The sequence below is a fragment of the Phocoena sinus genome, chromosome 10 (assembly GCF_008692025.1).
Source record: "Phocoena sinus isolate mPhoSin1 chromosome 10, mPhoSin1.pri, whole genome shotgun sequence".
Classification (NCBI taxonomy): Eukaryota; Metazoa; Chordata; class Mammalia; order Artiodactyla; family Phocoenidae; genus Phocoena; species Phocoena sinus.
The window spans coordinates 17,794,717-17,808,706 of record NC_045772.1 but is presented as its reverse complement, the minus strand read 5'-3'; positions in this window follow the sequence as shown (position 1 = coordinate 17,808,706).

Here is a 13,990-nt window from a genome sequence, read left to right as displayed (position 1 = left end):
CAGCTTGGTCGTGAAGAATCTCACCCCGTGACTCACACCAAATCAAAAGCTATTGTATCACTATATTTGCCCCAAATCTCAACAGCCTCCAGCTATGCAAGACCCACTTTGAAACCAACCATCTCCAGCCCTAAACCCTGTAACTGGCCTCCTAGACATCCTTCTTCTGAGACATCACTCACATGTTGTCATGGTGATGTTCTCCCTTATTTCAGTCAGTCCAATGAACTTGCGTGACCTATGGGTTTTGCTTGACCTATGGGTTTTTCTGGGCTTTTGGGTGGTCAGTGGTCAACATTTCCCTTTCTGCCCTCCTCCTCCTTGCATAGGCATCATCTCATCTGATCTTCCTAACAGTCCTAGAAAGTGGGTATTATTTATCCCTATTTTATAGATGAGAAAGCTGAGGGTCAAAGAGAAGTAGCTTGCTCAAGGCTACAGTTGGCAAGTAGAGGATTTGACCTCTGGCCCGCTCTAAGTCTCTGCCTGTCTTTGTGCTAAGCACATGGGGGGCATTATTCACGTTGTTATTACCTAGAGTAAAACTGAGTCATAGGGAGCTTGGCCCATCAGGGCTCCTGAAGACATGGAAGCAAGGGTGATCTGACCACTGCCTCCTGCACTGAGTCATCTGTTCTAGACCCTATTTTGTAGGGGAGAAGGGGCTTCTTCCCTTCTAGGTTCTACTCTGAAAAGGTGGAAGTCCTCACCTTAAATACCATCTTCAGCTAAAGACGGGAGAAGATGTTAGGGGTGGAGAGTCAGTTATGGGAGGTGACCAGGGAAAAGCACAGTGAACAAGGGTAAGGTTGTGATGCAGATTTAGGTCCTTGCTTTCTTCACTGATAAGAGTTTCTAGAAGCTGTGTCATCCTCCTCTTCCTGGTACAGCAGGGAGACACCCTTACAAATGGAGATTTCCTTATACACGGAAACATCTCTTAGGAAGGGTAACTTCTACTTGATTTTCAGAGCTTCTCCCACGTCTGCCGTTTCTTAAAAATAACCAATTTATTCCAAAAAGACACACTTTGGGGTGGTAAATTCTGCTCCCCTACAGTTTATATTCTAAACTAAAATAGTCTGCTCATCAAGACTGATAGCTGAGTAGTGAAGACTCCCACCCTTTGGCTCACATCAAGCCAAAAGCTATTGGATCACGTTCTGTTCATCAAATCCCAAACACATGTTGCTATTCCATACTCAACTCTCAGTCGAAAGTCCTGGATACAATACTTCCTAGCTCTGGGAACCTTGAGAAAATTACTCAGCCTCTTTGGGCCTCATTCTCCTCTGGAAGGAATAGTGCCTCACTTAACCTCAGTTTCCTATTTAATCAACACGTATATATCAAGCAAGCATCTACCACATGCCAGGCACTGTTCTAGGCGATTAAGGAGCCAATAGCACAAACATCCCAGTGTTGTTTTGTGCCTTTGTCTCTTCAGTGCCGCCCCCTTTTTTCTTCCAGTTTTACTGAGATATAATTGACATACGGCCCTGTATAAGCTTCAGGTGTACAGCATAATATTTGACTTACATACATCATGCCATGATCACCACAGTAAGTTTCATGAACATCCATCCTCTCAGATAGATACAAAATTAAAGAAAAGGAAACAAATTTTTCCCTGTGTTGAGAACTCTAGGGATTTACTTTTTTTTTTTTTTTTTTAATATTTACTTATTTATTTAGGCTGCGAGGGGGTTTTAGTTGCGGCATGCGGGATCTAGTTCCCTGACCAGGGATCAAACCCAGGCCCCCTGCGTTGGAAGCGTAGAGTCTTACCCACTGGACCATCAGGGAAGTCCCGGGTTTACTTTCTTAACAGCTTTCACATATAGCGTACAGCAGTGTGAATTATGTTTATTGTGTTGTATATTATATTCCCTGGTACTTATTTATCTTATAACTGGAAGTTTGTACCTCTGACCACCTTCGTCCAATTCCCCCTCACCCACACCCTTCAGTTCCCTTTTCTGAGAAGGCTTCTCCCCCTGAATCTACCCTCTTCCTCTCTCCCGACCTCCACATATTTGCCTAGCTATTACTTCCTCATGCTTCCACACTCAGGTCTGATGTCCTTTCCTCTAGGAGCCATCCAACAGAGCACTGGCCACTGTTTACTGAAATGTTGGGGAGCTCAGTCTCCACAATTGTTTCGCCATCACCTACGAGCTTCCCCAGGGCAAGGACCAGATTCCCTGCACTTTTGTATCCTCGGTGCCTGTTACAGGGCTTGACTTATGGTGCAATCTCAGTACAAGTTAAATATAACTTTTCTTGTACAGGTGGCCAAAAAGACAGTGTGATGGACACTCAGGGCACATCTGTTTAGTCATCAGCACTCCAAGGACGTCAGTACTGCGCTCAGAAACCAGAACTTAGTCCAGGTAGGTTGCAAGGGATTCAGCCATATTATGGGGGTCTGGGTCAAGAATTTGCCTTCTCTAAGCCTCTGTCTCTCATCTGTTAAATGGGAAGAACAAGAGCTGCCCTTACATGTATCCAGTGTCTACTGAAGAAAAATGCACAACATAAAAGTTCCAAGTTACCTTTTATTCAGGGACCTTACCGAGGACTATAGCCTGGGAGACAGCCTCTCAGGGAGCTCTAAGGAGCTGTTCTGAAGAGGTAAGGGAGGATCCAGGATATTTAGGAGTTTTTGCTGAAAAAAAAAGAAAAAACCGGGCTTCCCTGGTGGCGCAGTGGTTGAGAGTCCGCCTGCCGATGCAGGGGACACTGGTTCGTGCCCCGGTCCGGGAAGATCCCACATGCCGTGGAGCGGCTGGGCCCGTGAGCCATGGCTGCTGAGCCTGCGCGTCCGGAGCCTGTGCTCCGCAATGGGAGAGGACACAACGGTGAGAGGCCCGCGTACCGCAAAAAAAAAAAAAAAAAAAACAACAACCATGTAGTCAAACATTGAAAGATTACTGCTGATCCCCCAAAACAGACTTCTCCAGTCAATGATTTTAGTACTTCTCTGTGTATGGGAAGATGCAAGAATCTAGGCTCATTGAAATTATTCCTTAAGCATCTAGCACCAGTATCCTGTTTTAATCCACCCTGAGTTCCCCTGAGGGCACACGGTTGCGGGGCAGCTGCAGTGGTTGATGGCTTGATGGCAGGCAACATTCATTGTTTACTGGTTCGGCAGGCAACATTTTTTTTGTCCACACCAGCTTAAAAGGTGCTTTATATTATTTTAACTCATTTAATCATCTCAACACCCTCGAGGGAGGGGCTATGATAATTGTCAATTTATAGACAAGGAAACCAAGGCACAAGGGGGTTGGAGAATTCGCCTAAGGCTACACTGACACAGCCAGCAAGTAGCAGACCTGGAAAGGAGACTGTGATCTTGACCACTACAGACCACCCTGCCTGGGCTGTGGCTGCCACCCTAGAGACTCATTACAGAAACTTCCATAGAGCATGTTAGCACAAGCTCTTCCCCTGTTCACTTAGAGCCAGTTCCTGGCAGTAGAGTCGGGGCCAAACACAGCTTCCTTTGAAAGTCCAAACTGTTCCCCCTGTCTTTCTTGATGAGGCCTCAGGAAAAATGAATTGTTGCCTCTGTGTGTCTGTAGCAAAGAAACAACTGCCTTAACGTAGCAGCAGCTTGTGTGCATGGGAAGCACAGGGAACACTAATGATAATGAATTGATAAGTTCACTTCCAGACGTGTTGACGATAAGATGAATTGATAAATTCATTCATTTATTTAACAGATATTTATTGAGTACCTACTCTGTCAGTGTGGAGAACAAATTCTAAACAAGGCAGTCGAGGCCCTTGCCTGGGTGGAGTTTATGTTTTTGAGATTGGAGAAACAAAAAAAAGTTTTCGTTTTTTTTTTCCCATCGCTTTTCCTTCTTTTATTTATTTAGTTTGTCCAAACTTTGGTATTTTGGCTTTTCTTCAAGTATTTCATTCTTGCATTTTCCCCTAAAATATGAAAGAAGAATTTAAAAGCATTTAAATTTAAAAGCATATGTGTGTGTGTGTGTGTGTGTGTGTGTGTGTGTATGTAAAAATGAGAGTGTTAAAGAGGGATTTATACAATCTAAGAAACATGAAATTATAGCATTGGAAAGGAACTTTCTGATCCAGACACCTGTCTAGAGTGAATTCCATATGAAAAGTCACAGCACGTTAGAGCTGGCGGGGACTTCTTAGGTCTACTAGGCCAATATTCCTCAGGCACTGATTTATGGAATGGTCTTGGATTTCAGGGAATTTTTTCCTACTTACAAAACTTTAAAATCTGAAGGTATTTACGGTTGACTCACCTGGACACAGATGGATAAAGACAAACTTGACTCTCCACGGTCAAGCCAAAACTGTGAATTTTTTATGGATCTATCTGTAAGTATAATTTCCCTATGAAGATTTGTAGGGTTTTATTAAGGATAATGAATAAAAAAGGAAAGCTTAATAAAAAATTCCTAACTTGGGACTTCCCTGGTGGTGCAGTGGTTAAGAATCCGCCTACCAATGCAGGGGACACGGGTTCGAGCCCTGGTCTGGGAAGATCCCACATGCCATGGAGCAACTAAGCCCGTGCGCCACAACTACTGAGCCTGCGCTCTAGAGCCGGCAAGCCACAACTACTGAGCCTGCGTGCCATAACTACTGAAGCCCACGTGCCTAGAGCCCATGCTCCACAACAGGAGAAGCCACCACAATGAGAAGCCCACGCACCTCAATGAAGAGTAACCCCCTGGCGCTGCAACTGGAGGAAGCCCGCACGCAGCAACAAAGAGCCAATGCAGTCAAAAATAAATAAATAAAAAATAAATATTTATTAAAAAAAAAAGAGTCCAGAGCCTTCTCCCAGTGGAGTCACACAGGATACTCTTAACTGCTTTAGCAGTGCGTTGTGACAACACGTGTGAAACGGTATCTATCAGGGAAGCTCCACTGAGCGTAGGAGTCCAGGGACTTTACTGGGGCCAGTCATGTAGGGACCCGTTGCCTACCATGTACCAAATTTCCAGACTTCCAGAAGCAAGGCAGAGGTCTGCATAAACCATATTGTTAATGCAAAGAGTTTTGGCATAGCGAGCCACTGTTTTCTGTTCTGGGGATGGTGAGAGCCCTCTCCAAATCCAAATTCTCAGATGGCAGCCAAGGGCTACCCTTGCAAATACTCTCAGGTCAGCTACATTAACTCTTTTCCACACAGGGCCTCGGATCCACATGTGTCTTTTCTGGATCAGTGACCACTGCATCACAATAGGTTCTAGGTTCCGTTGGAGCGACTTGCTTTCTGAAGCCATGCATATCCCACACAGGCCACAGGAAGCTAGGAGTGGTGTGGCAGGCCACCTCGCCTGTCAGACGCATCCTTCTACTGTTGCTGCCACCCTGTGCTGGACTCCTTTCCACCCCTCTGCTCCAAGTTACTTATGGGAAAATATGGCATGACCCTTCTCCTGCTAGGGTCCAGTATGCCCCTTGGGTCTGATCGTTCATCTCTGGCTGGGTCTCAAGGCAGAGGTGGAAGGCGGTACAAAGTTCTGGCATTTGAACTACTCCCTCTGTCTCCTTTTCTCTTCTTCCCACGGTCCACTGAGGTGGGAACAGGTGGCTTCCCATGTCTTCTGGGTCACAACATCATATGTGGAGGAAACTCTGGCATCTGGGCCACCTGGCCTGGTTGTTGCTAACGGCTTAATGGGAGCTAAAGAAACATAGACAGTCCTTTTCTCTCTTGGCAAATCCTGGCTTCCAGTGCTACTTCATGACTCAAAGCTGATGAATGACCTTTTTGCTTTAGATGAGACCTTTCCTTCCGCGGGGAGGGAAGCCTCGTGGTACACAAGGCATGGCTGGCTGCAAAGGTGGGTGAAATTTAACATCCCCGCATTTCATTCCAGAAATGATCACTTGCATTTGTATGATGCTTCACGATGTAAATGTGCTTTTACGAACATTATATCACAACAACTCAGCCGTTGACGTAAGCGTATTCATCGTGCAGGTAAACTGAGACTAAAAGAGGGCTGGTTCATGGCAGATCATGGACAGATGTGGTAAAAAGAAAAAAAAAAAATCTGTTCTTTCCCATGCAGGGTGGTCGTCTGAGTAATGGCCCCCAAAGATGTCCAATCCTAATTTATGGAACCTGTAAATATGTTGCCATAGAAGGTAACATATTTACAGGTGTGCCTGGGTTCAGGATTTTGAGATGGGAAGATTATTCTGATTATCTGGGTGGATTCAGTTTAATCACTAGGGTCCTTATTAAGAGGGAGACATAAGAGTGAGAGTCAGAGAGAGAGACTGGAAGATGCTGTGCAATGGCTTTGAAGATGGAGGACAGGCTGCAAGCTAAGGAATGCAAGTGGCCTCCAGAAGCTAGAAGAAGGCAAGGAGACAGATTCTTCCCAGAGCCTCCGGAAGTGACACGGCCCTGACGATACCCTTGATTTTAGCCCACTGAGACTGCTTTTGGATTTCTGACCTCCAGAGCTGTACGATGACAAATCTGTGTTATTCTGAGCCACTAAGTTTGTGGAAATTTGTTACAGAAGCAATAGGAAAGAATACATGTAGCATCCCTTCTTGTACCAGAATCCGTCTCAGCCCCTTGGGGTGGTTGCCTCTGGGGAGCCACCCTGCCCCCTCCTTGCTTCTTGTGATGTAGGTGGGGCTGACCCCACACCTGGCTCCCAGATGAACACGTTATCCAGGCCTGGCCAACGAGAATACCACGTTCTCTGTCCCAGTGACGGGTGAGGGGATGAGCACGTTACCACAGCTGGGCCCAGCAGAATGAAGCGCTGGACTCTTGCTGGGGCTGTTGGGAAGGAGGCAGGCAATTTCCATCGTGGGTGCAGAGCTGAAGCAGGTAAGCCTGGAGCAGGTGGCAGCCACCTGAGAATAAGGACGACACATAGGTGAGCAGAGCTCTGGAAAGAGACATTGTCCTCAAGACAGTGCTTGAAACCTTGAATCCAGTCATGCCTAAAGCCGGCTTTGCCCCTTGAAGGTCCCAATTACCGGAGCCAGTAAATGTCCCTTTTGGTTCACCCTAGCTGGAGTTGGATTTCTTTTTTTTTTTCTTTTTTTTTGCGGTACGCGGGCCTCTCATTGTTGTGGCCTCTCCCGTTGCGGAGCACAGGCTCCGGACGCGCAGGCTCAGCGGTCATGGCTCACGGGCCCAGCCGCTCTGCAGCATGTGGGATATTCCCAGACTGGGGCACGAACCCGTGTCCCCTGCATTGGCAGGCAGACTCCCAACCACTGCGCCACCAGGGAAGCCCCGGAGTTGGATTTCTGAAACCAAATGTCGCTGGCTAATAGAGTTGCTTGGTCAGGGGTCACCTAAATGGTAGGTAGCATTGGATGACTGATTTTGTTGAAGTTCAACACTATTGAGTGTAGCCTAGTACTACTCAAGAGGAGACGTGTTCTTGTCCAAATGGCACTGACCTTGCAATTAAAAGCAGGGAGGAGAGATGGATCCTTTCCGCCCAGAGAACGTTACCGCTGAGTATTACTACATGAGTCCTTTTACTTAACAGATCCTAACAAACACTTAGGTATCTGGATATTGCATTTCTCTGGCTTTATCTCAGGTGGCTACTGAGACCCAGGGAAGGAGGATGACTTGCTTTAAGCCACATGATCGGCTGGTGGCCGACCTCGGATCAGAACTCCTGCCTCTGAGTCCCGGCACCGCGCTGTCTCTGAAGCATCTCATGTGAGCATAGTAACTCCTGCTCCCATGGCTCTGAAAATTCACACCCTGCTGTGTACAATTAGTCCTCGCTGCTCTCCCTTGCTGAGAAGCATTCTTAATTTCATTTTCAGAGCCCTGGGTTTGTCGTTATCATAATGAGATTATTTCACATCTTGAATATTAAAAATTTGACTCCGCAAAATAAGGTTTGTGCTCCAAGGTGATTGTTGTTTACCAGCCCCCAACATTCAACCTGCTCTTTTTTGAGAAACATCACTTTGAGGTAAGTCGCCGCCCACCTCCCCCACTCTCAGTAGAGGTCATGTTCAAAAGGATCTCTGTTTGAGTTCCTAATATCGGTGGCATTGCTCTGACTCATCTACAGGAACCTAGAATTATCCACTTTCAATTCTAGAATCACCCCAGCATCTTAAAGTTTACGTAGTCCCATCTTTGCAATTCTTTGAATCATAATTTTTTCCTATAATTTAAAGATGTCCTTTTAGGGAGTTCCTTGGTTGCCTAGTGGTTAGGATTCTGGGCTTTCACTGCCACGGCCCAGGTTCAGTCCCCGGTCAGGGAACTGAGATCCTGCAAGCAGTGGCACAGCCAAAAAAAAAAACCCAAACTAATTAAAAAATAAATAAAGATGCCCTTTTAAAATTAAGACCATTTTTTAGAGCAATTCAAGGTTCACAGCAAAACTGAGTGGAAAGTACAGATGCATCCCGTATACCTGCCCCCACTCATGCGTCACGTCCCCATTATCCACACCCACACCAGAGCAGGACGTTTGTCACCACCGACAAAGCTGCACTGATACACCATTATCACCCCAAGTCTGTAGTTTCCATTAGGGTTCGCTCTTGTTGTTGCACGGTCTATGGGTTTAGACAAATGTATAATGACATGTATCTCCCATTATGGTATCATACAGAGTATTTTCACTGCCCTAAAAAATCCTCTGTGCTCCCTCCCCCCAACCCCTGGCGACCACTGATCATTTTACTGTTTCCATAGTTTTGCCAGTTTCAGAATGTCATATAGCTGGAATCATACAGTGATTGACTTTTTTCACTTAGAAATATGCATCATTCCTTGCATTTTCCTGTGGGGAAAGTAAGCTTTGGAAAGTCAAGTATGTATCACTCAGCGTTCTTGGTTAGAGGCAACTACTCTGCTAGCTTAAGAGGATCGTGAACATTTTAAACGCTGTTCAGTAGCTCACAGAATTCCAGGAGGGTCAGAGAAACAGCTAGGTGCCCACTCAACTGCAAACAAGCCCCTCAGGGTTTGCTCCAGTAAAGCCATCCCTGTTGCTGTCTGTAGTGGGTTGTAGCGGATGACTGGTGGCCATCATACTTGATAGGTTATAGGTAACCACACTCGGTGCCTCAGCCCCACTGCTGGGATAAAGGACACCTGTACTCCCAAAGTGGTTGTTCCAGTTGCTTCAAGGAAAATGTATCATTTCACACAAACCTTTGCTACTTTGCTACACTAAAATGGTGTTGTCTGTTTTGGTTTGCTTCGCTTAAATTATTGAAGTTGTAACTTTCCCCATGTTCGGTTATCCAGTTATATTTCCTGTCTGTCTATATGAAGAATTCCATCCATGTTTTTTGTTCAAGTGTCTATTGGGGTCTTGGTGGTGTTATTAGCTGCTCACATGAGCTTTTTATATATAGTAGTTTCACCCTTCATGTTTCCTTCTCCCTTCCTTCCTTCCTTCCTTCCTTCCTTCCTTCCTTCCTTCCTTCCTTCCTTCCTTCCTTCCTCCCTCCCTCCCTCTCTCTCGCTCTCTCTTTTTCAATGAATATTTCCATCACATTTTTACTTGCTGTTTACCTTTGTTCTTTTTCCTCTGACATACAGGAGTTTTATATTTTGGAGATGAATATTTAACAAGTATTTCTCAGGCTGCCCACATAACCCAAGAGATTGTTTTATAGAAAAACATCTCTAACTCTGAATATTTAGGTAATTCCTTTTTTTGTGTCCTGCCACCTCACGACACTTTTGGGTCAGTAGGTTTGTAGAGAGCCCTTTCATCTCCAGAGAGGGTCATAAACAACTCTGAGAAGCATGGTTTTTCACTACACCCCAGGGCAAAAAAAAAAAAAAAAGATGAAGGTGAATATTGTTTGAGCCAATCTTTTAGGCAGACTTATCTTATCCTCCCATCTAAGCAAATGTTGAAGGGAGAGAGGAGAGGGGGGCAAGAGAGAATGTTAAACCCTGGTTTAAAAGTCACTGAGATTTGACCTGCACTAGGAAAGGCTCTGAAAGTGAGCATGTCTGTGAGTACGAAGGCGAAAATCCAGATGACTAGTGGAAAAATCTCTCTGTTAACGCCTGATTGCCTGTCCCCCAACTCCTGTGTGCTTATATGACCTCTGTCCCCAAGCTCCTCAAAGGGTTGGTCTTGATTAGGCATAACCTTGATGAGAAGTCTAGGCAGGGTGCTGTTCGATGTTTGAAGAGCGGACAGACGTGGTTGATTCACTCTGAAGCATGGGTCTTGGTGCCACATAACTGTGGTTCAAATCCCACCTCCCACCCGCACATAACAGCTGCGCAAATGTGAGCAAGTCCCTTAATCTTTCTGAGGCTCAGTTTTGTCATCTGTGTAATGGGATGTTCACACTGTCCTTGTGTGACTGAGATGAGGGTTAATGGTGGTGGGTGTCACGTGTTAGCAGTGTCTGGCCGGAGGCAGATAGCAACAGGAGCCCATTGTAACGTATCAGGAAATTAACTGGCAGTTCTCGAGGGTCATCTGCTATGTGTCCAGCATTGCAACAGGTCTGTGGCAACAGGTCCCAATGTCCCCCTCCCTGAGCTTATGCAGTGTGTCCCAGGAGATGGGGCATAGCTCACCAAATGACTCACACCTGTACGACAGGGTAGACTTGCTAAATTATAGAGGAGGGGTCTAACTCTTACAAGCAGGAAGAGATCTCTGTAAGCTGAAGTAAGTAGGGAAAGCATCATGGAGGAGGTAGGGGTTTACCTGGGTTTTGGTGATTTAAGAAACATATTCTCCTTTTTTTAGACAGAATATTTTTCCCTCTGAAAATGAAAATAGCTGTACAGTTTTCCTTTTTAAAAAGAATATGTACTCTTTAAAAAATAGTTAGAGAATATAGTAAATCAATTAAAAAAACTCAATACCCAGGAATACCTACTATTAATACTTTGCTATATAATATGTATATTTGTATATAAATAAATTTATATTTGTTTATCTAAAAACAAGAGCATATATACACACTGTGTTTTAACATCTTTAATTGATTTAGTCATTTTCCTTTTTAGTGGCTGTAGAGTATTTCATCATATGGAGGTTTTACAATTTGTTTAATCAAACCTTAATTATTAGACACTTAGGTGATTTTAGCACAGCTAGGTACATGAATGCTCTGGATCTCTTAGTGGTTTTAGTCTAATTACTGCTGCTTTACTTTTCAGAAATGTTATAAAAGTTATATCAATTTAAAAATCACTTCCACCGGGCTTCCCCGGTGGTGCAGTGGTTGAGAGTCCGCCTGCCGATGCAGGGGACACAGGTTCATGCCCCGGTCCGGGAAGATCCCACATGCCGCAGAGCGGCTGGGCCCGTGAGCCATGGCCGCTGAGCCTGCGCGTCCGGAGCCTGCGCGTCTGGAGCCTGTGCTCCACAACGGGAGAGGCCACAACAGTGAGAGGCCCGTGTACCGCAAAAAAAAAAAAAAAAAAAAAAAAAAAAATCACTTCCGCCATCAGTGTATATGGCTTCTCTTTTCTCCATACCCTTCCCAGCACTGGTTATCGTCAATATTTTATAATCTTCTCCAGGCTGCTAGGTAAAAATGATATCATCCATTTAATACATATTTCTACACTGCCTAGTGTCTACACTGTCATGTTAGACATGATACAGGGATGGTCCCAGTGGTCCCAGAGCTCAGAGACCACTGGAAATAGACACGTTGAATAAGTGCCCAGTGAGGTTTTTCAGTGATGTAACCTCATGTCTAACAGTGGACCAAGGAGGTGGCTGGGTTTTTTTTGCCTCTGTTAACTCATGGAAGGACACAGATGGTAGGGAGACAGTACAGGACATCCCAAGGGATTCAGGGCAGAAAGATGAACTCAATCATGCTTTTCTACAACATTCTTGGAGTCCTATTATTAATGTCTTGAGGACTGCACCATGCCTATGGGGATTTATATCCTGAGGTGGCATACTTTAATTGTACAACATGGGATAAAATAATAATAGTATAAAATGGTGCTGGAACAACTGGATATCTGTATATAAAAAAAAAGACCCCCATGTTTACCTCATACCGTACACCAAAATTCACTCAAAATGGATCAAAGACCTAAACCTAAGTGCCAAAAGTATGACACTTTCTTCAAGAAGCCACAAGAAAAAAATCTTTGTGGCACTGAGTTAGGCCAAGATTTCTTTAACAGAACACAGAAAACATGAACCATCAAAGAAACAATAAAATGGACTGCGTCAGTTTTCAAAACTTTTGCTCTTCAAAAGGCAGTTAAGAAAAACAAAAAGGCAAGCAGACTGAGAAAAAAAATATAAAAACATATATCTGAAGAAAGGCTGGTATCCAGAATACATAAAGAATTTAATAGTATTACAACTAATGAAAAAAAAAAGAAATAATGAAAGAAAAACACCACAAGATTTTTTTTTTTTTTTTTTTTTGCGGTACGCGGGCCTCTCACTGTTGTGGCCTCTCCCGTTGCGGAGCACAGGCTCCGGACGCGCAGGCTCAGCGGCCATGGCTCACGGGCCCAGCCGCTCCGCGGTACGTGGGATCTTCCCGGACTGGGGCACGAACCCGTGTCCCCGGCATCGGCAGGCGGACTCTCAACCACTGCGCCACCAGGGAAGCCCCAGCACAAGATTTGATCAGATATTTCAGAAAGGACAATTTCTGAATGATCAAGAAATGCATGAAAAGATGCTCAACATCACTAATCGTCAGGGAAATGTAATTAAGACCACAATGAGATATTACTGCACCCTCAGTAGAATGGCTAAAATCAAAAAGACCAACAACACTAAGTTCTGACGAGGATGTGGGACTCTCCTACTTGGCTGGTGGGAATGCAAAAGGGTACAGTCACTTTGAAGAAGACACAGTCTCATAGAGTGTCTTAGGTAGTTGCCCAAGATAAATGAAAACATTTGTTCATACAAAGACTTATATGCAAATATTCATTGCAGCATCATGATTGGAAACATCATTTCCAACATCAAAATTGGAAACAGTGCAAATGTCCATCAACCAATGGATAGGTAAATTGTAGGAAATTGATTATCATGGAATACAGCTCAGCACTATCTCTTCCAGAGTTTTAAATTTTTCCCCAAGAATGTCTTTATTGAATCCCTCAGGCAAGGTAGCACAAAGCCTGCTTGAAATGGAGGAGCGAAGAAGTAAAGAATACCAGAAGAAGCACAAATGAATATTTCAATAAATTACCATGCCGTTAGTGTCAAAGGGTGCTTAAGAAATGCTCCACTTGTCACTGAGGAGGGGCACAAGGAGGGACTAGCAGAGGTGAAAAGGGAAAAAAAAAACAGTGAAGGCACCCAACAGTCACTGAGTGCCATGTCATCCTCTTCGGTGTTCTGTCCTTTGAGGCAGCTGCCTTCATTTAATAGGTGGAGAAGGTAGGGCTCAGAGGGGTGAAGTGACCTGCCACAGGTCACACAGGTCCACCTGGTCTGTCTGAGCCCTCAGCCCAACTGGCAGTCTGGGAAGAGAAGAGAGGGGACCCTGGATCCACCACTGCTGCCTGGCTTCTGGCTTTTAGACCTTGGATCTGCCAGCAACAGCCCCGTGACCCTGGGTATGTCATCTTTCTCTGCCTCAGTTTTCTCCTCTGTAATTGAGGATAAGAATGGCCCCCACCTGGAGGCTTGTGGTGAGGGGAAATGCATGGCATAAAGTACTTTAGACACCATGTGAACGATGGCTCCCTCTGTGACCATGCTGGAACAGGGGTGCAGGGAGGGCAGGGGGGTGGGCGAGACCATCTGACTGGGGCTGGAGGGCTTTGGGTCATCTGGATGGGAGTTTGGGTGGTGACCAGGGACCCCCAGTTAAGAAATCCTGGTGAGGGATGAGAAGTTTGGGGAGCTGATTTCTGGGCTGCGCGTGGAGATGGGGAGGGTGCTTGAGGCCACCTAGAGGGCAGTTGGAGGGGGCTTGGGGTAGTGCCCAAGGGTCCGAGGGTCTGACAGACCTCCTTCCTCAGTAAGGGAGGGAGAGGAGTCTCTTGGGC